The sequence below is a fragment of the Lagopus muta genome, chromosome 2 (genome assembly GCF_023343835.1).
Source record: "Lagopus muta isolate bLagMut1 chromosome 2, bLagMut1 primary, whole genome shotgun sequence".
Classification (NCBI taxonomy): Eukaryota; Metazoa; Chordata; class Aves; order Galliformes; family Phasianidae; genus Lagopus; species Lagopus muta.
In genome coordinates this window covers 15,359,692-15,386,973 of record NC_064434.1, presented here as the reverse complement: position 1 = coordinate 15,386,973, position 27,282 = coordinate 15,359,692, and the positions used below count along the sequence as shown (strand labels likewise).

Here is a 27,282-nt window from a genome sequence, read left to right as displayed (position 1 = left end):
CTTGCAACCGAGAAATCCTGCTTCTTTCCAAAAGCACAGAATTTGATATCTTCCAACAGAATAACATCTAGCTGCCTCGCAGCAAACCTTTAAGATGCTGTCCGGGTAATCAGAGTCAGCAAGGGAATTATGGGGCCATTGGACCTGTAATCTTTCAATGAGTACTGGCACCAAAGCTTTTGGCTTACGTGTGATATAAAATGTATCAACTCCAGCCTTGAGAAAGTTCTATAAAAATTAGAACAGCTGAGGATCTGGCTCATTTACACAATTGCGATGGGTTTATACTAGCTACGTTTATGCAAAAGTCTGACTGGTTTCAGCACAAGCAGATCTAACACCTTTAAAGAGAAACTTTAACATTGGCATTCATATCTTAAACCTTCCAATCAGCCTTACAGAAACCCTATTTTCGTGCTTTTTCATGTGGAAATGAATTACTTGCTGTTCTTTTGTGTGATAATTTTGCTAAGCAACAATTATTACTTTGTGTCCTCAGCTGTGGAAAGGACAGAGTTGTTACTTCAGTTCATTCCCATTTCTTTCTCTCTCTGGATTTATAAATTACTTTTTTTTTTTTTTTTTTCTTTATAAGCAATGTAAAGTATATATTGCTATAGAAATTCAATTTCTAATCTCATGCACAGACAAAATTTTGCACTAACACTTTATTTCAAGAATTGATCCGTTTTTCAAATGCAAATTCAAATTCTGCCCTTCCATCTTTGGTCATAAGATCCCTTTGTTCCAGAACTCTGGTTTTAAAAAGTCTTGAGAGAAAGTCTCAAGATAAATTAAATCATGGGTTATTATAAATGATACTAAGTTTTCTTTATAACAATAGATCAGTACACCTGAAAGTCACATATTACAATGGCGTAGAACACACATAGGAAGTGCCACTGCAAAAATTCAAAGCCTGGTGAAGATTTCCACGTACAAATGATGCTAACAACTTCTCAGAAGCAGATTACCTTCAAATGAGAAAATGTGAAGAAATAGCACCAACTGCAGCAAACAAAAACCCCAACAGTTATTTAAAGAAAATTGCACACAGCAATGCTGCCAAGATGCCACAGTGTCTCCGTCACAGTCAGAGGTGAATGGCTTCTGCAGGCTTGAATTCTTTTCCCACTGCCCACATGTTCAATTTTACCCAACTGCAAGCCCTATTTGTCCCTTATTTACCTTCTAAAGCAAAGCCCACATTGGTGGGAATGAACACCGAGGTGACACTTAGAAAAAGCAACATCATTTGAACAGCTGTAGACAGTCTGTTATTTATCAGAAATTTTAACAAAGGCCAAAGAAAAAAGCAGCAGTTGAGTATAGAGCGAGTCCTGCCCTAGCACAGCTGTTACACAAGATGGGAAAATTTCAAAACGAAAAAGTAAACACCACTCTATATTCTAGAGAAGAAGGAAAGAGATTTTTCTTCCCAATCCCTGGAAATGGCAAACTTAACACTAATGAAATGCAAACGCCCTCCCCTAAATCCTTGAATATAAAAAAAGGATGCGGTTGTGATTCTTGTGGCATTACTTTACCCACACTACCCACAGATGGAGAAGCTCTGGGTGCTGGAGCAGCCCCCCACTGTCAGGAGCCAGTGTTCCTGTGAGATCACTATGAGGAATTCACAGCTGTTCCCCTACTGCATCCAGGTACAAACCAACAGCAGCCCTAGCATGGACCAGTCTGGCTCAGCCTCCCTGTCATTTAGAAGCACACATCCCTCCGTAGAGCTCCCATACTACTCAGGATGGCAAATGCACTGAAGGAAAATAACCCCAAACCTCTGACAGAATGCAAGAGGTACTTTTTAAGTAAGCTTCCCTGCCATGGCAAAATGCAAGCAGAGAGCAGCTTTGCACCAAGAAGCATGTGAACCCTCAGTACTGGGCCTAGGCACACAGAAGGATTTACAAGCCCTCTGTGAAGCAGCATGGGCCTCAAAACAACAACCCAGCGCTGCAGAGGTGAGGGGCGTCTCACTGCTTGCCCACCAGGATACAGGCCCTTAAGGGGAACGTGGGATTTGTACTGGGGGTGAGCAGTCTGTGGAGCAGGGCAGGCCAAAGCAGCAACCACTGGTCCATACACCAGGTGGCACAGGCAAACTGGACATTGCTCAGTAACTGAGGAGCTAGTTAAGAGGAGATAATTAACAAGAGGGAGGGGACTGATTGCTTCATATAATGCTGCATTCTGTGTAAAGTAGTTTTCTTACTACTGTTATTTCTGGGACAAAAACAAGACATAGAGATCATAGAATTGCTCAGGTTGGAAAAGGTCTTAGAGATCAAGTCCAACCACAACCTAACCATACTACCCTAACAACCCACTGCTAAATCATGTCCCTAAGCACCACATCCAAACAGTTTTTAAACACATCCAGGGATGGTGACTCAACACGCATTTATGAGCAGCTACGTTTCATTGATGCATGTGCCACACAACACAGAGCAGAAACCAGACACTGGGCAATACAGGCCATGGACAATTTCTGTACATCAGTCATATCCTTTGAGATTTTTTTCTTACAGAGAAAAAGAAAAAGGCAGAGCACAGAAACAACCATAACTTGGGGAAGATCTCCTTGAGAGCAGCCCTGCGGAGAAGGACTTGGGGCTCCTGGTGGACAAGAAGCTGGACATGAGCCAGCAGTGTGTGCTTGCAGCCCAGAAGGCCAACTGTGTTCTGGGCTGCATTAAAGGGGTGGCCAGCAGGGAGAGGGAGGTGATTGTACCCCTCTACTCAGCTCTTGTGAGGCCCCATCTGCAGCACTGTGTCTGGCTTGGGGCCCCCAGTACAGGAAGGATGTGGAACTCTTGGAGCGGGTCCAGAGGAGGGCCACTAAGATGATCAGAGGGCTGGAGCACCTCTCCTATGAGGAAAGGTTGAGGGAACTGGGATTGTTTAGTTTGGAGAAGAGAAGGCTCCTCATGCTGGCCTTCCAGTACTTGAAGGGAGCATATAAACAGGAAGAGGAATGATAGTTTACAAGAGTGGATAGTGATAGGACAAGAGGGAATGGTTTTAAGCTAAGACAGGGGAGGTTCAGGTTAGATATTAGGAGGTGGTGACGCACTGGAGTAGATCGCCCAAGGAGGTTGTGGATGCCCCATCCCTGGAGGCATTCAAGGCCAGGCTGGATGTGGCTCTGGGCAGCCTGGTCTGCTGGTTGGTGACCCTGCACATAGCAGGGGGGTTGAAACTAGGTGATCACTGTGGTCCTTTTCAACCCAGGCCATTCTATGAGTCTATAATTCTATGATAGCCTACCAGTCAGAGGATATCTAGGACACACTGGGTCTTAGATCCCAATTTTCTACCTCCCATTTGAATTCCCAAGTCACCAATTCAGGGGTATTCTGGGCTAAGCTTCATACATCTCCCTTCTTGGAATGGCTTCATTTTGTGTAAACAATCAGATATTAATTGGAGAGGGAATCTCACTCATAATCTTCTAGCTCCCATAAAAGTATGAAGTCAGTCTTTTTCTCCATGATTTAAAATATATTCATTTTTATGAACAAGAACAGCTTCTATGTGGAGAAGAGAAAGGCCCATGAGATTGAAGGGTCTCTTCAGTGAACTACCTTTCTCAGCCATCCCACAGGGATGCTGATGAAGCTGAGTACACTCCAGGATAGGAGGAGCACCTTAACCAGAAACTCAGTGTTGTTACAGTCAATGCATCCCACGGAAAACTCTGGCTTACAACAAACTGACATTTGCCAATGAAAAACTGTTTAGTCAGATTCTTTTTCTGACCATCATTCCTCTTGACTCTGTTGTACAGCTATTTCTCCCTGTTATTTAGCAAGCACCAATCTGCTGGAGTGCACTGAATGCTCTATGCCTTATATCATACCCCAAAGGTCCAAAGTAATACGCCAAAGAAATAACACTCTAGCTGTGTTTCTGAGTTTCAGCTTAGTTATAACACCATGGGCAATAAGAAAACTCAAGGTTCCAGTTACTAATAGAAATTTTATTATCCTCTGAAAGAGGAATTTTTAATCATTCACTTGTAATATTTTCCTTTTTAAAACAAATATTCACGTTTCTAGGAATTGCTAACTACTGTGCTTATGAAATGGAGCCCATTTGTGCTGTGTCTAGGGACGGGTATGAAAACATGATGCACAAACCAGGAAAAAATATTGGCTGGGAAGCCTGTGTTCCTAAAGACAACCAAGGATAACATTTAACCAGAAACTGGTTTTGACATTCAGCTGTCAGTAGCTCCCTTAAGCACTGGAGCCTCTCAGTCTGCAAATAAAATCCTGATTCATAAAAATGCATCCACTGAAGAGGTATATGAATCCACCAAGTATTTTCAGAAAATTTAATGAGAAAATGACCTTTCAAAAACTGATTTCCAAAACTCCAAAGCCTGATTTTATACATGCAAACTGATATACACACATGTATATATCTAATGCATGATTTTATAGGTTTCATTTCAATTTCAGTACAAAATCTACTTCTTATTAGGAGAGAAGGATTAGCATCTATACGGTAGCCAGGTGGTTACAGAACTAGCCTTATGAAACACGATAGGTTAAATCCCATTTATCCTAATTGCATCCACAGCACTTGCACATACAACCTCACATGTATTTCAGCTTTGACACTGAAAGCACATTAGTTTCAAAGTTAACTTAGGACATCCATGTCTTCATCCAGAAAAAGCTAAGGCATTTTTGTTCGATTTTCTATTGTCCATCAGCTGCTCACTGGAGGCTCAGCATGTATTTTTCTGTTCACAAATTATGTCAATTGAAACATACAAGCTACCAGAATAAAAGAGATGAAAATAAAGATGGCAAAACTAACACCCTGACCTTGAATTTAAGACATGAGTGAAACTTGATATATTCTTGACTCTGAACAAATTTCAGTGAACAGAAAACACTGTTTGTTTATCTGCTAAAATAACTTCTGGTTTTCTTTTCAAAGGATTCTTCCATCACCGTAGGTCACTCTGCCATACATGCAGCACTCTGTATGCTTTTATAGCAAAAAACCAAAGCTATGTAGATCTACATCTTCATACAAAATACTGACTCCAGGATCCATTACAACTATTATTTTGTATGATTCAAAATAAAAGACAGGAAAAAAATGGTACCTCCTTTCTGAAATCTAAAGTCTAAATTCTGGCTGAGGTATAACCAGGTGATAAACTGAAAAGGCAAGAAAAAATGCAAGCTTACAGCAACACCTTTATAAGTCAGACAGTTAGGGGGAAAAAAAGGGCATTGTCACACTTACTTGAGATCAGTAAATAATAGAGGGCATAGAGCTTCTGAACCAAATCCTATCTAGGTAAGTCAGTGCAAAGATTCTTAATGACTAGAGTGGCTTTCTGGATGAGAACTAGTATTTTCATCTAATTTAAGCTGAGATCACAAACCATTTTAGTTCACATGTAAATTTTGTTAAAAACAGTGAATGTTGCATTTTGCAAATCCCCGATGGACATCTTTGAATAGGTTACACTACACAGAAGGTGAGTTTCAGGAAGATATCTGAATGGATAGCAGTAACTTTTCCTTGCAGATTACTTCATTCATGTGAAATCCCTGAGCTGCTGAAGCCTGGCACTGCACGGGAGCCCTGGCCCTGTACCATCTCTCTGCCTGTCAGAAACAGGACATCAAGCTGGAGAGAGCTTTGGCTAAAATGGCCCTTTTACTGCTTTTTTTTTTTTTTTTTTTGCAAGATACAGGAACTCAAACATGTACCTTTGCAAAATTTCCTCCCTCACCTCTACTCCTCCATGCTCCCATGAAGTGACCACGCTCCCAGTTCCATAGATTTTCTTACCAATTTTTTTCATCTTAAATCCCTGTGAAATTATAATCAGGCTCCCAAGACCAGCCATATCTGACTACATCAAGTGAGTACCTTAGACATTTCTTTTATTAACCTGGTAGCGCAGTGCTCCGCATGCCTACTATTTTTCTAGAGCATCTTTCAGAAGCATTAGCAGAAGGTTACACAGTCCTCCTTGATTATCCCAGACCTTAATTTTATTATGCCCCTATCATGCACAGATATTAGAGTCAACTGCAGGTTTGTAATTGCTCTCAGTGGGAGAAGTTTCAAGCCCTTTATTTCTTCCTTACAGGGATATTGGGCCCGATCCAATTCAGGCCAAGCCCATACTGTTCTGTTCTCTAAAAACCCACATCCCTATTTTTATATTAATTCTAGCTACAAAATAACCATCTTTCTCTCTGGCCTTTGACCATATAGATAACCCTCCTATTTTCCAGCAAATAAATATGTAGCAGAACACAATATTAATTAAAAGGCAGCAAACATTTGATGTAAGTATCAAATAAAAATAGGATGGTGTCAGTGAAGAAATAAATCCTGAATATGGTTCACCATATAGATAGCAGGCAAAATCAGAATGTAGCTGTGAGCCATTACCAACAACACACACGCTCCCTCCTCTGATGCAGATGCCATCATCCAGCTGTGTCACTGTCTGAATGCAGAGGTCAGATACTTGCCCAACATGAGCAGCTTCACTTACCCTCACATCCCCATTAGGTCCTGCCAACTGCTCAGAAGGTGAAGAGCCTGGGGAGCTTTGCTGTGGGCGCCCTGGACTTGGTGGTGTAACAAATAATGCAAAATACTCACCTCTACACACATACATACAGCTTCTGTAGTTGTACTCTAGCAAGTTTGCATCTGGGTATTTTCATAAAGAAAGATGCATTTGTCTTCCCCATCTGCGGTTCTCTGCGAAAACAAAATTCAATGTTTATTTTTTCCAAGCCACCTAAGCAATAGGTGAGGTTTTGTGGGAGAAAGCCAAAATAAATAATAATGGCTGTGGAGGGGGGCAGAAATCATGGATCTGCTGCCACTTTTGTTTAGGCTTGATGGAGCTTCCAGAAATCCGAACTTTAACAGTAGCTCAGAAGTGCAAATGGTCACCACGTAAGCTTGGTTTTCACACATTGCGAGTCTACAAAAGCTACCTCTCCAAAAAGATGCCTTCATTACTCAAATCTTGCCACTAGGAATCCCACACTATAATTGCTTCCAAAGAGGAAAATCAGCAGAGTTCTTCACTGAACAGAAAGATGCACTACTAAGGTTTAGGATGTGATTATCATGGAAAAGATGGTTGACTTAGAATTAACCTGTGACAAGTGACCAGTACTTGATTTTCTTCATAATCTGCGCTGCAAAGGCTACCACTCTTTCCAGTCCCTCAGTACTGAGTTTAAACAAGAAGACGAATAAAATCAGCTTACCACATCTGCCAATCTCAGTGGCTGTTTTTTTTCCCACTGTTTACATGCTCTGAATTTCTCCTTTGCTACATTCTCAGCAGAAAGCAATGGAGGGTACTAAAACCTAGATTTGGGGCCCATTCTATGTTTAGAAATCTTTCAGAGCTCAGGGCTTTTGGATAAGGAATTTTCATGTAATGATATCAGAAGATTTAGAACGTAAACATATGTTCATGTACCTGCTTTTTATACACCAACTAATCAAGCTGAGCTGGAATGATAAATATTAAAATGTCTAATTTGTATTGGTGAACTAAAATGCCTAACAGTCAAAAGCCCATTGTGTGATATACAGCACTACTGAGCAAAGCTAACACTGAATGGGTGCCATAATTGTGTATTTTCAGAATCTAAAATGCTTTTATTTCATTGACATGTCATTTTAACATTATATTTCCTGTCATACTTGTTTTAGAGTTAATTTCAATACATGTGTAACGTATAGTATGCTTGTGTTACCAGAACATGCCATCAATTTTAACTACATTTTAACTTTTTTTTTCCTATTTCAGGGTACAAATCAATGACCACTTCCTCTTAGCCTCTCTACTCTGCTCCACCACTAATTACTCTTAAGAACCCAAATATTGGTGTCAATATTCATAAGAACTACCATGCAGTGCTTTGTTTTACATGTATTTAGACACACCTTATTTTTTACAGTTAAGGACTTCTACATTACTGCAGCTCTGAAATCTCAACAGTTTATATGCTGAACTGCCAGAGAGGCCTTGGGAAGCACAAAACCTCAACAACGATGCTATGGCTTGACAGAAAGATTCAAACTGAGCACATTTGTTGTGAAAAAGTTTTCGCCGAGCCAAAGACATTTTGTGAGACGCCAGTCCAGTATAGCATGACTATGGCAGAACTGTTAGGCCAGCTCAGTTTCCACAGCGCAATCATATTCCCAGTATAGGCATGCAAAGCGTGACAATAAAGACCACTTAAGTTACAACTACAAAGCCTAGAATGCTCAGCAATCCAGGGAGCTTTCACTGTTTCCTATAACAACCTGATCACACTTTTTAAGATCTGTCATAATAAGGAAACAGTTGCAGCATCGATGTGCTTAAAACTTCGCTCCTGTGAGCAGACCATTTTACAAATTGCCAATTAGTCATGTTCATGTAGTTACTACTACAAATTTGCTGAAATAAATGAATAAAATAACAACAGCTTTGATTTTCTCATTTTTTAATCTTCTGCAACTTGATCCTTGGGAAATGGAGATTTTGAAAGCACTCGGCATGCTGATTTAGAATATGGAACCTGGAATTTGCCCAAAATGATGATATCCTCATAAAAAAGCAGGCTGGTCAAATTTGTTAGTATGAAGCATAGACATCCAGGCTTTAAAGAGCCATGTGCTGTGAGAGTCTCACATTGACATGGCTTTAAAGGTCACATACGTACTCTGCCTCAGTCGAACCCCAAGGGATGCTGTGGCTAAGCACACAAGATGTTCAGATACTACAATTAGGTTTAAATGGGCATATGGCAGAAGAAATCTGTTCCCATAGGAGGAGGAAAAGGAGAAGTAATATCACAAGCAAAATTAAGAAAAATCAGAATGACAGCATATTACTAAACTAATAGAAGGGGGATACAAAAGGGAGGATATTGAGTTGCAGGGAGACACTTGAAATTAAGAAGCCAATTGTAATAGCATGTTCAGCATTCATGCTGACCTTCAGATGAAGAAAAATGTCATTCCTTTCCATTTGTTTGGATTTGGGTACTTTTCACATTTATCTAGTGTTTTAGGTACAAGGCAGCTCATCTCAAAAACAAGCTTGGATTGAAAGCTTAATAAATGTGGGAGTTCACACAGGACAAAGAAGTAAATAAGTTAGTAAAGGAACAAGATTTTTTCCTCCTGTTCAATGAGAAGCTGTCCTCATCCACTGGCCTCCAGCTCTCTTAATCTCCCACATACCACTGTCTCCATGTGCGAGGCCTCCCTTGTAGAGCAGAAGTTAATTTTGCTAACAAGTCTGAACCCAAATCTAAGACACTTCCTGGGTAGTCCTTTCCTTGGGCTAATAAGATACAAATCAATCTTAGAAAGAAGGAAAAATTTGTGCAATAGTTTTTTCTTCTGCAATGTCTGCTCTCTAAAAGCACAGTTCCAAATGCAGAGAGGCTTGTTTGTCTTCCAGAATGCATTCTAGGATAGCTCTTATCTGTGCTGTATCAATAAAAGTACAAGCAGGAGGGCTGTGGCCTCCACAGGGAGTATCTGGCAGCCCTTGCCAGGACACAAGCCAGTGGAGTCGAGTATGGGATAGGAAAAGGAGAGTCCAAGAGAGGGTCCCAAGGGAGAGGGGCAAAAGTGTCCTTCTGATATCATCCCTGAGTTAGAGCTCCGACCCTGGAGAGCAAAGCACAGTGCAGACTGAGGGTATTCATGCTGGGACTTGGAAGGACTGCACCTCGTCCTTCATCCCAACTTTCAAACTTTTGTGGTCCATTTGTTTGCTTTATTTTCCTTAACAGCATGTTCTAACAAGATTATTTTAATCAGAGTCGTATCTATATACAAACAACTTTGACTGCATCTTAATGAAGGGCTTCTTTTTTGTCGCTGTGTTTTTGTTTTTGTTTTTTTTTTAGTCTGGCATTCTTAATTTATAGCTAAAATATCTAATCACCAAAGAAAATGTAATGAAATCAACTAAATGTGAAATGACAAACAGCAATTCTAATTAGCAGAGGGACTGATAAAAGAATTTACATTTCCAAAGCTTGAGCCAGATACTTTTTCTTATTATGTTACCTGCTATTCATTTCATGCTATCAAAGCTCCTCTGCACAACAGAGAAGCATTTACAAATTTCACCTGAGAATCTTCCCCCAGATAAGCAGCACAGAGGAGGAAGAAGGAGTGGGCAGCAAGAGGAGAAGAAACCGTGTAAGTTCCAATGAGAGCTTGACAGGAGAAAACTTGGAGATATTTTGCACGTTTGCATTTTCTCATGTGCAGCCTTTATCAGTGGGAGCACACTCACATTTATCAGACACTTTTGTGAATGCTGTCTGTACAGCAGGTAGAGAGCTGTGACGTTAACTACAGCTTCTCAGCCTCCTGTGAAACACTTTGCCTGCACATGGGCAAAACTATGCCAGGAGACATCCGATGACTGCTGCTTTCATTGACTTTGCTTCCACACAGATGCAGCATCTACCACAACATCACTCTGCACACAGTGTGAGAAGCTGCACCCAGTTTTTTGTACAGGTTCTTGGTTACCAAGTGGGGATTCCAGAAGTGTGTGGACTGTTGTGCACAAAGCAGCTGCACCCCTGCATCCACCAGACACAGAGTGGAAGCAATTAGCCCAATGCGATTTCCAACAAGATTGAATTTCAGGCTAAATGTTGAAGAAAATCACCTCTTTTCTACATAAAAATGGGAATTTAACTGATTTTAGATGGGAAACTACAGTTGTAATGGCAATACTCTGGCGCTTATCACAGTAAATGCCAGCCTCAAAACTCAGTTTTACAGCACATTTTAGCTTTGTCAGCCATAATGTTAGACAAAGTGAGGCAGGGATGTTTTCACATTTCAGCTTTCCATTCTATTAGCCCCAAACCCACCCATTTCTTCTTAAAGGGAGCTTCCAAGCAGGAGAGCACTGACTTTTTACATAATATGATAGTGAAAGGACAAGGAAGAATGGCTTTAAACTAAAAGAGGGGAGATTTAGTTTAGATGTTAGAAAGAAATTTTTTAGTCAGAAGGTGGCCCTGGCACAGCTGCCCAGAGAGCTATGGATGCCCCATCCCTGGAGGTGCTCAAGGCCAGGCTGGGTGGGGGCAGCCAGGGCACATAAGTAGGTTGGAATGAGGTGATCTTTAAGGTCCCCTCCAACCTAAGCCAGTCTATGATTCTATGATTTCTAACCTTTCATGAGAAACCAAAAACACTCTATTAAAGAAAAAAAAAATAAGAGTAGAAGGCTGTTAGTTTTCATTGTGCTGTTTTGGTAGGAATTTCTCCTCTTCCTGCTGCTTTCCACCTCTCCTGGCTCCAGTTAGCTCTGAAGCAGCACCCACTAGGAGTGCCCACAGGGGCAGGAGGCATCGGAGCTAAATGCCCCCATCTCAGGCCTGTTGGGAGCATCCCCTAAAAGCTTCACATCTGGCCAGGGTGTAGCCTTGTACCCAACACCTTCCTAATCTGGGCATGCAGCAGGAAGGGCTGTGGGGCGAGCTGGTCTCGGATCCAGAAACCCAGAGCAATAATGTTTTCTGCCCAGATAACCTTGTCCAATCCTGGGAACTCTCTTGACAAATATTATGACGGTCAGCTAGATCAATAATACTATACACCACCAGCTGTGATGACACTACCAAAGAAAAGCACAGAACTCATTTTATCCTTTTCAGTCCCCTTTGAATCTGAATTTTGATCCGTTTCATCTTTTCTTGTTTGCTTTGTATTTTCTGCTTCCTGTCCCAAAACTTTGGGCAACGTTGCTGTGTGCTGTGAGGAAGACGCTCTGCTATCCAGAGCTGCCAGTAATTCAGTGGTGTGGGAACTGATTCGTGTAGTCACACGTAATTTGTATAGCACTTTGGGACCCTTCTGGAAGAAAGATGCTATAGAACAGCAAGATCATTTGCATTACAAAGGTTCTGGTGGCTGTTTCTTGAATTAGACACTTCAGATTTGTATTACGTTTCCACATCAGAAGAAATAGGAGCCAAAATGGAGAAAAAAGACTTTTCCCAAAAGTCAGATATGCATGCTATATGTTAAGTATCGTTCCTTTCCACTTCCAAAACCCACCTATTTTCCACATTTTGTTCCACTGTTTAAAATCAAACCTTCCGAACACTGAAATTAAGGTGTTGTATTTTGACTTTAGTGTCAACGTTGCTCTCCCACAACAGCAACAACCTCAGAGGCAACTTCAAGAATGCAGCTTCCCAGACCACTACATGAAGAAACACAACCGTACCTTCTGGTTGAAATCCCCCAGTTGCAGGGAACAGCATTCATCAGTACCTTATGAAAACCAGTGTCCAAGAAGGACCAGTCAGGTTGCTCTCACGCAAGATACTGGGTTGCCTTTTCCTGGGGACAAAGGAGCCTGGAGAAAAAGGAGACTGAAGAGCCTTAGGTTTTGAATGAAAGAAATACAACATTTTCTCCAAAAAGATAAATGTAATAGAAAGAAAGGGTTAATACGAAGAGCAGCATAAGGAAAATCATTGCTGAATCCTCTGGCCCAGATGTACAGCGGATATAAATAAGATTAGCTTCACTGACTTCAAACCACAGTTACGCCAGATTAGGATTTGGCTGACTGACTTTTTGCCCCCTTCACTCTTTAAAACAATGAAATGACACCAACATATAGCCTTGCCTTCAGCAACAGGTGAGCAGAAAACATTCTGTGACAATGACAAGAACCCATCATTTTCTGAATAGCCTTCAGTTTATGAACAGGATGAACTCCTTCCATCCACAGCAGGGATATTCTAGACTTGGCTGGAATTACTCCAGATACATTCAGCAGCAAATGACAGTACAATCATTCAGTATCCCTCTGACCAAACTTCTATATACATACCATACACTCCTCTGCCAGCATAACACGTCATATAAACAGACCCTTTTCCATTTTTAACTGAATTTTTCCAGTGAAGAAGCTGCTCAAAGCAATACTTCTGAGTGGGGGACACAGTCAGAGATAACATTTTACATATACAAAGACAGCATCCTATTTTAGGATGTTTTGAAGAAGCCCTGTGGTTTATGTACTCACAACTACTGACTGGCTCCGTCTGCCTCCTTGCTGTACCCTGGTTTAATTGTTCTGCACTTTCTCCCAGTTGGAGATGGACCAAAAGTCCACTGAATTTACTGCAGCTCCAGCTCTGGGTCAGGACCTTGTTTCGTAAGAAACGGTCTGTCTGCAGCAGGATTTACTGCTGGTGCAAACTGCTATTCAGTGTGGGTATGGATGTCACAATCTGGTCTCGAGTATTTTTAAATGCATTCTTCCATAACTTATCATGCGTGTTCCAAAAAGCTTAAGCAAAACCTTTAAAAAAGATGATGCAGCAAGCCACCAAAAAGAAGACCACAGTAGAGAACGTGTCAGTGTTATCAAATAAACTAAGATATACATCTGTAATTTGTATTATTGCAAAGTATTTGGTGTCATACTCAATAAATAATGCTCCAGGAAGTTTAAATGTAACCCTGACGGACACTTAGCAAAAAATAATTTTAAAATGAATAGCATATGTGGAGAGTATCTGATGGTTTTCCACTCTGAAAAACTGAAGAGAGCTATTTGTGCCAGAAATTGACACTCTTCCAGTCACTGCCGTGCTTGGGTAGCTGTGCTCCAATACAGTATACAGTGTGCATAAAATATTCTCACAGTTAAATGTGGGCCAGAAGTGTAGGAGAGAGGAAAAAACGAGGGGAAAAAAAAAAAAAAGAACCACCAGCAATGCAGTTAGGAATTCCAAGCTGCTGGTTATTAAAGTGCCCTTCGCTCACCTGCTCCATCCAAAGCACACTGTGGTGATTGGCGTTTGCTCCTGTAAGCGGGTATTGTGCGAGCAGTGGGCAGCTGGAACCCTCCGAGAATCTTCACTTGTCAGAGATGAATCAATCATCTCAAAGATGTCAGCATCTGCCCAAACCATTTTATATTAGAATAAATGGCAGATGGTGGTGTTTTTATATTTAATCAGTTCCACCAAATGCAGTTTCATCTCTTATAAAACTAAACCATCTGCAGTGTGTAGGTGTACAAATCTAGCTAAATGCCCACTGCAGAGCCTTTCCTCTTAAAGGTAAATGGTATGTGTTAACATTCGTGGATTCTAAGTTTGATACATTTCAAAAGCTTTGACAAACTGCTCTGTTTTCATAAATACTTTTATATTACTTCTATATTTCAAGTATTTAGTATCAGCAGTCTGTGCCTACCTTGCACTTCTGAAAATCACTATGTAAACTGCTCGTGTTTGACAGAATTGAAATACTTTCTATGAAAAATCATTCCTCCCTTCTTTCTGTAAATACAGAAACCTCCGGTCCAGCCCTGTCTAACATGGCACAAGCAGAATCTCAAGGATTTGTCCAGGACAAAAGGCCTCTATAGTGCTATAATTCAGAAAAGGAAAAGTCCTCTTTACGATCAGATCTGAAAGTCTTGATCTTAGGAAGGCTTTAATTTTAGCAAGGCTTTCAACACCATCTCCCAGAGAAACCTTACAAACTGATGAAGTGCAGAATAGGATGAGCGGACAGTGAGGGGGGCTGAAAACTGGCTGAGCTGTTGGGATCAAAGGGCTGTGACCAGCAGCATCAAACCCAGGGGACCTGGCAGTAGCACAACCCCACAGAGCTCAGTACAGGGACCAGTGCTGTTTGACTTCATCATTAAGAACCTGGATGCTGAGACAGAGAGCATTTTCAGCACGTCAGCTGCATGGAGACATCCATGGTACCAATATAAATTTCTCTACCACCACATAGATGAAGCTTGACCAACAGCACGCTGGACAACAGCATGTCTCCTATACAGATAGACAGGATTTGATGGAGGTAAAAGGGGTAGCAGTGAAGCAACCACACATCTTAGAACTGACTTAAGTCAGTTCTTCAAGGCTTTTCTGTTTTGCTCAGTCAGTACTGATGCTGGTGTGAAACAATCAGCACAAATCAGAACTACTGACCTATTTTTGACACTGTTCAGACTTAAGCTAATAGAGAAATCACTCAGAAAGTCTAAAGGTTCCCTGAGTTTCATGAAGAAAAATGTTCTCTATCAGAAAGAAATACAATTCAACAATAGAAAACATTAAAAATATACTTAGTCATCTAATATTGCTACGGCTCTAGAAAGTGATCTGAAAATAAAAGCTTGCCACAAGTTCAGAAAAAAAGATCCCTTTCTGTCATAAAACTGCAGCACTAAAAGTAACATTTTCCCATTTTCCTTAGCACAGTGGCAGTATAGTGTCAGGTTTTTGTGTACTGTTAAACAACCCTCACTTTTCAACCCAACTGGGGCTATACTTCACGGAATGGTTATAGACTACAAGAAACGTGGAGGTTTAGGGAGGAAGCACTCTACAACTTTCCTATTTTTCTACATTAAAAAATGAAGACATGAAAAAATTAAATGAAGCTGAAATTCAGCCTCTGGAAATGCAGGAACAGAACATGTAAGCAAGGGCAGCAATCCCAGGTTTGCAGGGAAACGTGCTGCCCGCAGAGGCTGGACGCCCCGCCAACATCGGCAGAACAGGGACACAATGGTGCCAAGAGCAGCTGGCAGGGAGAGGGCCCCACCTCAGCGGGATTTGCACCTCCCACCCTAAACCCCACAGGAGAGGAGCGAAGCATGCCTGGCACTTAACAACCATTCTTTCCCAGTGTCCTATTTGGGGCAGCAGGCTGTGCTCCAGGTCACTTCCTTGGGCTTTGCACGGGTCTGCAGGGAAGTGGGGCACCCATCTGGGTTATCGCGGCATTTCCACTTGTGGCGATTCATGGAAAGCTTTTCTTCAGTGTCAACCCAAGCTCATTCACAAGCACTGCACTCAGGTTTCAGTCTGGGTTTGCCTGTCAAACACGGCTCATTTGAAACCGAGTGACTCCTGAAACTCCTGTTTGCTTCATGAAAGTGAAAACTGCTCCTATGCTGCATTGTTTAACAGGTTGTTCACTTCTTTTTTTTTTCCTTTTTTTTTTTTTTCCTTTTTTTTCCTGTAATTGGAGATTTGAACACTTGTAATTGGAGAGCTGAACACTTTTTTGAGTTACTAATTGAGGTTGAGGCCTTGCCTTCCCCCTTGGTCAGCCTTTCTCAAGACCCCGTCAGCATCTATACACCTTACCAAATCCTCATTGCAATGTGGGAATCTCTTGTACTTTATGTTAGACTGTCTTCACTGCACTTTGGTTCAATGCTGTTTGTGCTGATAAGCAAGGAAACAATGCCAAAAATCTATCTTTGAAAGAGACTCTTTGTAAGGATCGGTAGCTGGGCACCAGGGCAAGGCAATGAGAAGGCTAAATTCTAGAAAAAAAATCAGATTGACTGTAGTCTAGAGCCAGAGCCTGGGAATTTTTACTAGAAGCAGAAGAATGAAATGAAGCACTGATACGATCCTACAGAAACACATACTTTGCCTTGATAAAATCACACAGATTAAGAAGCTGGGGAGGGCAAGTTAAGCAACAAAGAAATCAGACAAAGAGATGAAGAAGGCAGCGTGCCAGGGAAGGAAGCAGGAACCAAATGAAACCAAGCTTGTGTTTCAGAGAAGCTGTGTACCATGTGAGGATCACAGGCTGCTGAGGAGTTTCTGACACAAACATTAGGAACTCCAGGGAGTGGCAGGACATGGGGCAAACATAAGGCGTAAGGCATGATTTCTTCTTCTCAGAGAGAGAAAGATAGACATGCACGCATGCACATCTTTGCACAGAAGTGCACAATTAGTAAATTTGCATGTGCACATATATATATCTATATATACATACACGTACATGCACAGATGTGTTATTTCTTGTGTTATTTCACTAGAAAATTGACTGGTGTGCATAGAGTGCAAAGGGTGTTTGCCTGTTTGCTATCAGCTGCCACATCCCTGATGAATAAATTGTAAATTCACTTTTCCAGCAGCACCGAGGTTCTCAGAAAAGATGAGATGACGTTAGTCAGGAGCTTGTGGGGAGGCCAAAGGGGCTAATACAGCTGTGAAAGCATAACAGGCAGACAGGCTGTTTATTAGAAAACCACCAGAGAAGCCAAAGAAAAAGGCCGTGCTTCAAGCCACCCAGTAAAAATGAGGCTTGGGAGTGCACCACAAGCATGAAAGCACAGCTTAGCTCAATCCTAGTGTCCCAGTGTCCTACCAGTGCTGTGACACATCTTCAATAATGGCTTGCTACTTGTATAAAATACTTATTTGATTTGTTTTAACCAGCAGACAAATCATTGTTCCAAAGGGAAGGGCTCTGCAATATTAACTTAGTGTAATAATCAAAGCTATTATTCAGGATTTCCAAACAGATTTTTTTCCTCCCAGAATTGCACAAGTGCACAAACACTCAATGCACAATATCTACACGCTTAGCTGCAAGAAACTGCTGTAATTATTTTAGCAGTGGATAATGCCATGAAGTGCTGGATTCAGCCACTGTTCTCAGATCATAGAAATTAAGATATTCAGACATTATGGTCTACACAGACCCACAGAAAGAGCACTGATCATAACCCACTCAACAAGAACAAATAGACAGTACACATAACAAACCCAAACAAGATATTTTATGACTTAAAGATCTAATGACAGATTCAGAAGGCAAGAAAAAGATGGTAGGTGGGAAAAAAAAATACTCATATAGGATAGCAGATCAGTTTTCCAGGGGAAAACTGCCAGAGACTGAAGGTACAGGACAGAAAGCACAAAGCTGTGTAGGCATAGGACAAACATCAAATTAGTAAATAGGTAGAGAAATGTGCCATGGCAGGGACGACATCTGTAAGGCCCTGTAGCTGAGTTTGGGAAGATTTTGTTTGTTGTAGCTGAACAGGAAGCCAGAGAGTGGCATAAAGGGAAAGCAAAACTACTACTGGATCACTTCACCTACCGTTGTGTCAAGCCTCTATGTAACTCTCCACTTACAGATTTACCAGCTCACACGTTCCTGACTGCAAATTTCTAGCTGTGCCAATTGTGCAGAAAGCTTTCAGTTTGGCTCCACCAAGAGCACCATTCTGTTCACAGAGCAGAGCAATAGAGGAGGATAAAGCTCTCGTTTTCTGTCACTGCCACTGCATGGCATCCAGCACACTGAGGGTGGTATCCTTACTGAAACACACCATGCATCCTGCAGCTCTGTGAGGGACCCAGATGTAGAAACAACTCCAGGGTCCTGCCCTCCGGATAAAAGAAACCAGGTGCAACATGGCTACAAACAGCTTTGTCACTGGGGTAGGAAAGAGAACGATGTCAATGGCATCAACAATATTGCTTCCCAGCTTATTTGTAGTGCAGTATGAACAGGCTGGAAGGCACATGACCTAACTGCCCAACTTAGGAAACACAGCAAGAAGGGAAGTAACGACAGAAGTGATGGAAGCCATAATAACATAGAGACTATGGAGCCTTTATAACTCTGGAAAATGAAGAAAATATGGGTAAAAGAGGGTGGGTATTGGTGTTCAGTTGCATTCAATTAGCACAAATAAACTCTGGGAGAAGTAGAGCTGTTCTGCATTCATACCACTATAAATAAGAGCAGTCTTACCCAACATGATAACTGTTTCTTCTGCTGATTTCTTTTGGCTTGTTTCTTTCTCATCCCACAAAATGCTGCGTAACAGGCAAATGAACGCGGAGCTCTCTTACAATAAACTGGATGAGTGAACAGAGGAAAATGAATTTCTTTATGATGGCTTCTACTATGAACAAAACCAGAATGCCTAACGAGTGCTGGAATGATAGATGGAGTTTGAAGACAGAGTCTATTATTATATTATGTTAAACTAAAACAGCTTTCTTGACTTAATACATTTATTCCAAATTTTGCACAGACAGAGATTGTGACTGGAATATACAGAGTCTACAGATTTATGGAGCAGGTTCTGGAAAACAAGGGGTTCTGTTTCTCCCAACACTTAGAACTAAACGGGGCCAATCACTGATTACACAACACATAGGGAAAAAAAAAGTCTAACATTGCTAACAATTAATATGTCATATGAATAAATAGAAAATTCCTCTAATTTATGAGGTTTAAAAACAGAAAATCCTACCAGGGTTAGAATGACAGAGAGATAAATAAGGCTTTACAAGGACACTAACTAAATAATATAAAAATAGCAAAACTTGCTCTTGTCCAGTTTAACAGGAAATTAAAATTAATGTAACATGCAACAATTAGGACGTGTGTTCTCAGTGTTCTCAGTTTTTTTTAATATTTCATTTTGAAGTGGTATTTTGTCAATGCTGGTACCTTTGTACCTTTAAACAACAACAGAAAAGTGCATATAATTATGAACGTGTCCAGATTCCTGTTCCAAAGTCCCACTTCCAGTTTATAAGGATTGAGTTGAGCTGTCCAATGGGATCACAGAATCACCTGTGTTGGAAAAGACCTTCAAGATCTCTAAGTCCAGCCACCAATCTGACCTACTGAGTCCCATCATTAAACCATGTCTCTTAGCAGCAAGAATCCTTCATCCCCCACATCGCAACTGGACAGCCGACCTCAAACCTAACAGATCACTGGACTATGATAACATTCTATCAGATGTATTCAAGGGCAGCAATCAGCACCTGTATTAAGGCATGATCAAAGCTTTTAAAGAACGCTTCCCATTGCCAAACTGTGACATCATTGCCCCCTGGCAAAAAGATAGGCACCAGACCAGAAACTGCTCTTATCTGAAATATTAATTCCTACAATGCTGCGTAAGAGCTCTGTTCAACTAATGAACTTATTTTGTAAGAGATTGGGTTTCATTTCAATGCTAAAAAAGAAAGCATACAAACATTTAAATTTCAGAAGCCATTCTGAATGACGTTACTGTGGAGCATTTGAGTAATATCAGAAAGTTACCATTTGCAGGACATTCCTCACAGTGCACATTTTGGAGAGTAGATAAGGGCAATTGGGTTCTTCAGTTTGCAGTGGCTGGGAGATGGTGATATTTCTGGCTTGCAGATGGTAGGGGAGGAAGAGAGATACTGCTGCTGTCAGTGGCACATAAAAGTAAAAGAAGTCTCATGTTCAGATTGCAAGCCTGTTCATGGAGCAGACTTTGCAGAACTCCAGTAACAGCTCAGCTGAAGATGGTATTTCTTACCTGTGTTAGGGTCTACTAACAGGGAAGCCTTCACAGCTTTGATTCTGCTATCTTTTCTCTTTGCCTGATGAGGAATAAAGGAATGTCTTTTCTTTGATATCCCTGATTCCTTTATTCTCACTCATTATGCCTTTGTTGTATCCTACAGTGCAATACTAGAGGAATGGTGGAGCACATCACAAAATCTGTGTGCGTTTGTTTATTTTATAGTTTTACAAAAACAGAAAATTGGAAACATGAATAAGGAAGAGAATGTCTGTCTGCAGGTATATAGGCATAAAATGAACACTGAGGGTTGCAGACTACTGCAAACATTTTCTGAATCACAAATTTTCACTTGAATTTTGACACTGAAGTGTCAATCTTTCAAAATTTTTCTTCGTATAGATCCAAATGCTTAAATAGATAGTTTTTTCACTTAACTTATGCCTGCTCACTTGCTTAGCTGTTATTTAACCAACGGCCTAAAATCTCCTGCACACAATTAATCTTGGTTTCCAGTGACTCCTGTGCCAGTCCCCTCCTCAGCAAAAGTGGAGAAATGTTTGCACTAGAAACTAAGTGATCATGACTGATTTCCCCAAAGTTGAAACCCAATTTTGTGAAGCCTATGTACCCAACTCTAATTTCAATTTCTGTTCCTGGAACATGTATTCAAAGTTAAAAGTTTTGCTGAAGAGAGATTGCCTCAAGCACACCTTCAATGCTTTGCTGAATCAAGTCACAAATGCTGATTAAGATGGAAAGCTAATTCTTATCACAAGGAAGTCAAATGCAATCTTAGAAGACATCTACTTTTTAAGGTCAGATTCTAAGCTCTGATATATACTCTATCTGTAACATCTCAGAAAACACATGAGCACATCTGACAAACTGGGATGTGTGTCGTTGGCCACTCCCGTTTACTAGATGGGCTATCAGATTCGTATCAGACACGCAGTGCATTTCCTGGCTCCCCTAAGTGACCTACTTGAGCTTCCTATGTGGAAGGTTATGGTTTAACAAGCAAGGTGAATTCCCCACTTTGCACAGCCTGCACACACACAGCAGTGCAGTATAGAAGCTCCTAGTGAACACTTTACACTTGCAGCTATTGCAGCAGATGTCTTGAAAGGGCTTATGCATGACAGTGCCTACCTGAAAGTAAAGCCACACCAATAGAATAAATTTAGAATAAATTCAGGACGTCCCCTGTCAGCTACAGAATACAAAATTTCTCCTCCAATTTTACCTCAGTGCAATTCCCATTGGTTTAATGAAATTATACAAAGAGCAAATCATGGCAAGGCTTTGGATGTGCAAGGAGGCAGTCAGTGTACCGACTCTGCAGTGGGAAAAATAGGCATCAGCTTTGCAAGAGACCTTTGTACATAATACAGTGCCTTCCTACCACCTACCACATATACTGCAATAAACACACTGCCTCCTGTCCTCTGAGCACAATTTGAAGAGCAAAATCACCTTGCCTTCTGTCAACTCCAACTAGGCAATGAAACCCTATATTACCTCACTTCTCACTCAGTCTCCTTGGAGAGCAGTGTTCAGATTTCTTTTCTCCATGGTACTACATCAGCCACTGTTGCCAGTCTTCAGCCTTTGCTGGATCTATCACACAGCCCTCTGTACAAACGTTCACAAAGATTGCTTTCCATCCCAGGTCAGGATTTGATGCGCACCAAGAAGGCCTATAAAAGGAAGAGAACCATCAGACATCACGTCATGCAGAAACAACCCCCCAAAACAAGTTGGCTTTTTAGAGGAGATAATGGGCTTTGAACTTGGTAATTACCAGCTACTCCTGATGACTGTACATAAGGAAACCCACAAGCTCTTCTGTTCATAGAGGCTGCAGATGTAAACCCTTCATTATTGCTTCTGCTATACAAATGTTCTTTTGCTTTTCCGTGTATTTAACCTTTATAATGGCAAAGAAACTCAATCTTTAAATCTGCTTTAATTATATTTCTTCCTGACTGTTGTAATAAGGCCTCTCGAGTGACATCTTTATTTGTGGAGAAGGCAAAAGAGTTTTCAAAAAATCACTTTAAAACGCTACCATGGCCCACAAAAGTATTTCTCTCACAGGACAAAATAGACAAAGAAACAAGACATTGTTTGCCCAGGAAAAGAAAGAAAAGAAAAAAAAAAAAAAAAGAAAAAAAAAAAGCCTAAAAAGGAAAGAAGAATCCAGGAACCCAGTCAAATCACAAAGCGTCATGAAGATGGCACTGCAAACAGGATGACTCCTAGCATAGACAGATCCATAGCTATCTGAATTGATTCTCATGTCAGGACAGTATAAGATTCAGAAGAGGAAAACCCTTCTCTGCCTCTCTCCCATTAGAAGTGTTTTTGTTTTTGTGGCACCATTTATGAAACCATTAAATTCCATTTGTAAAATGGCAGTATTTTTAAATATATTCAAACATCTTAATCTTTGGAAAAAAGAAGATCAAGTACTTTTAAAAGTTAGGCCCCTGATCAGCTGGCAACGTGGTTAGATTTGAGGAAGAAGTAAAAGCAATTTCAGGCACTGTCTTCTTTTCCTCTGTTCATCGTCAATATATCTTTTTCGTATATTGCTCTAATTTAGACTGCAAGCTCTACTGAGCAGGAATATGTTTTCACATTTATAGAGTGCCCAATAAAATAATGGCACTAGACGTGTTTTGTAATAATAAGTAAAAAAGAAAAAAATCAATGATTCAGTGAAATGATACTTTCCTCACACTAGCAATTGAAATTAATGCCTCCAGCAATAGCTGATGCTGCTATATCAATATCCGAGCTCCAGAAAGGCCCTCAAAATTGTGCTCATGTGTTTCTATAGCGTTTGCATTTTGGACTCCTGGAAAGTAATTGAATTGTGATAAAGCACTGCAGTACAAGATGTCTCTTGGCTCCTTGCTGACATGAAGGCACTATGCTTATCAGTGAATTAAAGGCAACTTTTTACGTTCAGATGGCTAAATCATTGCTGATATAATACTATTACACAAAATGGCTCGGATACGTGCAATGCACTCAGCAACTGTTTCACTATAAATGTCTTCGAACGCTGATGCTGTCCCTCCCTTTATTCAGGCCTTTTGTCCTCTCCCAGCTTTTCTAAGTGTTTCCCTGGCCCACATTGCAGGACACTGAGTGGTTTCAGGAATATCATTTGCTCTGCTGGTACATATGCAAAATGAACGCAAAATACGCAGCCAAGACAAGCTCTGGCAGACCTGAAAAGCAGAGCAGAAGAGATCATTTTGCCAATAGATTGTTACCGTTAAAATCTCTTCTATTTGCTAATTATACAACCAAGACAGGGAGAAAACACCTCCTTTTTTTTTTTTTTTTTTTTTTTTTTTTTTTCCACTAGAGATATTTTCTTGCTTTCATATAGAAGTTTCCAGGATGCCTTGTCCTTGTTTGAATCCTTAGGAATTAATTGTTTTACCCACCCATTTATACTGCACGAGGCCACTAAATAACGAGACTCATAAACCTTCATAATTAAGGAAAAATACAGCTAGCAGAGAAGCAGGCAGAGCCTTTTGGTGGCATAAAAGGACACCTCTAGCTAGTTAACAAGAATGGCCAAGGCATTCCTGATAATAAGTGAAATGATTCTAACAGCTGGTCTCATAAAATAGATGCCCAAATTAATACATTAAAGACAAACTTGAGTTGGTAGATTAGGGCACTCTGCTCAAGCAGCGAGAGCATTCGTTAAATTGCGCATCAGATACCTATTGTCTGGATGTGGTACTGATAGCCTCATTGTAAATCTGATTCTCTAGTATTCCTGGGATGCAATGCACTGCATTTTTTTCATCATTTCCTCTACATGTAAACTGATATCTTGCGTTGAAGCAGTACTATTTAAAACAAAAGGGTTTGATTTATAGCCAGTCCCCAGCCTCATAAATCACACCTGCAGTGTGGTGCTCTGAGCTCCCTGTGTTCTGCCAGCATTTACCTTTTATAAATGATTTGGGTTTACCTCCCATTGTGATGGAGTCTAATACAATTGCATTCTTTTCTCCCAGCATTCACTCTTGCTGTTGCTCATTATTCCCACTGGGAATTCAGACCTAGTTTTAGCAAGCTTGTCAGGGGGAGGGGAGTCTTGGTGGTGAGTTGTTGATTTCTTTTTTTTTTTTTTCCAAATTGAGGAGCACTGAATTAAACACTTATGTTGCCATTCTGTAGTGTTTTCTACTGCTAGATATACTATACAGTGGACTTTTTTTCCTTCCCATTGATGATGCTTAGATTTAAGTTCACATTAGCCATGCTAATGATTTGGAACTTAAGCAGGAGAGCGGCTTGAAATGTCCAACACACAGACTGTTTGACCTTCTGTGTTACCCAGGTACAGACATCATCAGCAATGGCACAGACTGCATAAGAAGTGGGAAAGCAAGGGAGGGCAAGGGAAGGCAAGGCAAATCAAAACTAATGACTTGACCTCTCCAGCGACTAATGTTCAAGGATTTTCTATTTAATTCTCAGAATGTACAGAATGTCCCAAAAGATGCTTATTTAGTAATCATGTCTCAAGTTTGCAATCATATTACAGTTGTAAATGGTTAAGCACAGTTCAGGCTCTGGGATGCAAGGCTGGCAAGATGTTGTACATGTGCCTTGATTTCCCATGCACCAAAATACCAAATGATTTATTTTGTTCAATTACTGACCATAATCATTTTTACTGTTATATAACAGTGTTGCTGCCATCCATACCTACAGCCGGCAAAGAATTAATTTTAGTCTGAAATTGATAAAAGCCACAAGTCCTAACTTTTATTTCTGTCACAAACACTCAGAACAGCTTAGATTCAGCTTTGAGTCTACTCTTAAAAGCTTTTAGAATGGACACCATTATTTGATGAAATGGCTAAAAAATTGAGATTTGGAAGGCTGTAATGCGTGTCAACTGAGATCAGACTCAGACCTAAAGTAGCTGGAAAAATAGTTCCAAAACGAACAGTCGTTATTCAGAAGAGCTTCTCCTGTTCCAGCATAACTCACAGGTGGACTGAAATAAGTGGACCTGTTCCAGTTCAATGAAGGATTAAGCTAAACGCTTCTATTTTCAAAGAAGATTAAGTGAAACAAGAAGACACTTTGATTCCCAAATTAGAACTGTTCACACGTGGACAAGAAGCGCAAGAAGCGCTTTTTGCACTTTAAATGCAAGCCTTACTTTCATCCAAATTAACTTTCAAATGAAAGAAGAAAGCCTTAAATTACTGCTCCCACTGTCTGAAAACTCACGCAAAAGTATTTTTATGAGTAGTAGTCTTCTCAAGTTCGTAGTGCGGGCATAAACATAATCAATTCTAACAGCTCTTGCTAGGTAATGAGTAGCCTAATTTTTAGGACCTATTTGGGACTTACAGTGTCTGATGTGTAAAAATTAGTGATTTCAATAGGCTTAAAAAAAAAACCACAATGGATTCACATGTTCTAAATAACAACTAATTTTTCAGCAGTTCAAAACCAGATTTTCTTCTAAGCATAAAATACACAAATGACTTACAATTACCGAGAAACAAATAACTATTTTTAATGTCAATATTTTTCACCTGAGGTTTAGATTTCATAGATTTGTAACCCAAATTAGAGCTATGAGGAGAGAGTAATTCTGAAAGTATTGTCCATCTCATAATTTATCTTATGGCAAGACAAGCCAGCAAAATCTCTACATGAACCTCCTCCCACTTCGGAGCTATCTTTGATCAACAAGTTAGTTTTACCAGTGTATTTAACTGCAGCAGAGTGCAAATGTCCAAATGCTGGCACACACACTTAAGGTTAAATTAAGTCTCTCTGCCTACTCTTGTGCTACCACAAGCTAATTTTGCAAAGGATGTGACTCCATGGACTATTCCAAGCACTCCATTCTGATTAGTTTTATTTAGTACCTTCATGTATTCAAACTCCCATGAAAAGAGGTCCAGGATTATGAACTCCATTCTGAAGCATCTTCACATCCACAACATCCAAAGACAAATATCAAAGACTTCTGTTGGGGGTTTGGTCCAACTCCTTTTTATCTCATCTGTGTAGGAGGCAGCGTAGTCACAACATACAACATATCCTTATATGCTGGTTTCAAGAAAAACCTAAAATTTCAATGTTTCTTCTTGAAGGTAATGTCTTTATACAAGGTCCAACCAAAAATAAACCTGCAACAAATAAATATTTTATGCTATGTAATAAAAAAAAAAGAGATTTTTAGATGAACATGTAAAGTCTGCTTTTCCTTCAAAATTGTTATTTTGGTTAACCTTGAAGCTTAATTTAAATGTTAGCAAATGTGCAAGATTTCTCTTTGCCTTTAAGTGAACTGATGTGTTTCAGTCAATGGTTTTGTTTATAACACGATACAGAAACTATAAGCTATATCTGGAACAGTGATCAACTCATCTGAGCACTTCTTGGATATTAGCACAACCAATCTAAAGAGGACTGCTAAACTTATGTCCATTTGCACAGACAACTGAAGTAGTGGAAATGTGCAGTTTGGTTTGCATGCGCTGTTTTGACTTCTTCACGGAGAGCACTGAAGCCCACTAACTGCACTACTGGAAAGCTGTCCCTCTGCGATTCCTCATGTTAGCATTTTGGACATGATCCAACCAGCTGGCTTCTAAGTTCACATTTGTATCACAAAAAGTCTTTCAATCCATCACGTTACTGGAATCCAAATACTGGCCCCAAATGCTCCTGTAACAGATCTATTGAAAATACATTGAAATATTCAGACTTGCAAAGAAGGAGTGGCTATTTCCACTTCTCCTGAAGTTTGTTCACTCTCCTGGGAGACATCAACAAAAAAATTCAGCCTAGAAACTTGCAAAATAAATACTTGATAGAGCCATTAATATGCAATAATGATCAATATGGAGGACTTTCCTGGCAGTAAACTGTTAGCTGGAAGAACAATTAACTTCAAGACATTTTAAAACATAGAGTGCGATCTGATCTTGAAAACACTTATTCACATTATCAGTCCTTACTCTTACAATACAATCCTGATTTGTGGGAGTCAGATGTTCTCATCAACATTCTGTGCAAGTACTGTAACATACATA

The 27,282-nt window shown here is 40.3% G+C and overlaps 2 long non-coding RNA genes across 2 annotated transcripts in view; both read right to left on the bottom strand.

The window, feature by feature from the left end:
* Positions 1–6,813, bottom strand: part of LOC125689337 (uncharacterized) — a 40,132-nt gene extending 33,319 nt beyond the window's left edge. Inside the window, exon 1 of the long non-coding RNA XR_007375209.1 lies at positions 6,667–6,813. This is a non-coding gene — a long non-coding RNA (uncharacterized LOC125689337). The remainder of the gene's footprint in view (positions 1–6,666) is intronic.
* A 5,491-nt stretch (positions 6,814–12,304) lies between these two features.
* The window catches only part of LOC125689174 (uncharacterized), a 32,134-nt gene continuing 17,156 nt past the window's right edge, over positions 12,305–27,282 (bottom strand). Inside the window, exons 4-7 of the long non-coding RNA XR_007375102.1 lie at positions 26,110–26,373; positions 21,698–21,876; positions 18,631–18,737; positions 12,305–12,430 (exon numbers count right to left, since the gene is read on the bottom strand). This is a non-coding gene — a long non-coding RNA (uncharacterized LOC125689174). The remainder of the gene's footprint in view (positions 12,431–18,630; positions 18,738–21,697; positions 21,877–26,109; positions 26,374–27,282) is intronic.